Here is an 875-nt window from a genome sequence, read left to right as displayed (position 1 = left end):
ATGTAAAAATAAAAATAAATAAAACACAATTGAGAATAAATTTAATTTAGTTCATTATTCAAATTACGATAAGACAAAATATAATATACGATTAAATAAAAGAAATATTATTGATGTATCAAATTAATTAAATACTTACTTTATTTTTAAAAAACAAAAAATATAATAGAATAAAAATTGAATCGCGTCATATTAACCAACCCCAATTAAAACTGTTAAAAATTGACATAATTTAAAATTTATAAAATAAATCAATAAAATATTTACCTTTTACAGAAAAGATTAAAAGTCACGAAACCAATGAACCATGCCTCTATGACCATTGGCTATAAAGAGGGTGACGAGGAAGACAATTGGATGTGTAGCGGGTATATGATAATGTTAAATGAAGAAGACACCCGCGAATTCCAATTGTAGCACCTCCATTATCTCCTAGTGCCGGAATATCTGGGTTCCAGGCCCTGTCCCTTTTGTGCGAAATCAGGGATTCTGGTAAAAACCAGCAACCAGTGTATAGATTGTGACATATTAATGGAAGAGGTCATGGCATTACCAGAATTGGATAATAATATAATACAACTCAGGGAAATCCTCCCTAGAGGTATGCCACCCACAATCCTGTGGAAGATAGTCACTCCGTATACAGTTCCATCCCCAGAATTGTTTTTTTACTTCATACTTTTGGATATATTCGGGGACGGACACATACCAGTTCCTGTAATTGACCTGGAATAATGAACCCAATCAATATTGAAGCTATTTTAAAGAATTTTTTTTATTTCATTGCTTATATTATAGACATATATTATACTGATTTACTTTAATTTTGATGTTATTAATTGTAATTGCATGTTATAACTGTAATGAATATGAAT

Source organism: Belonocnema kinseyi, chromosome 7 (assembly GCF_010883055.1).
Source record: "Belonocnema kinseyi isolate 2016_QV_RU_SX_M_011 chromosome 7, B_treatae_v1, whole genome shotgun sequence".
NCBI classification, from domain to species: Eukaryota; Metazoa; Arthropoda; class Insecta; order Hymenoptera; family Cynipidae; genus Belonocnema; species Belonocnema kinseyi.
The sequence above is the reverse complement of the archived record's forward strand: the minus strand, read 5'-3'. Positions refer to the sequence as shown.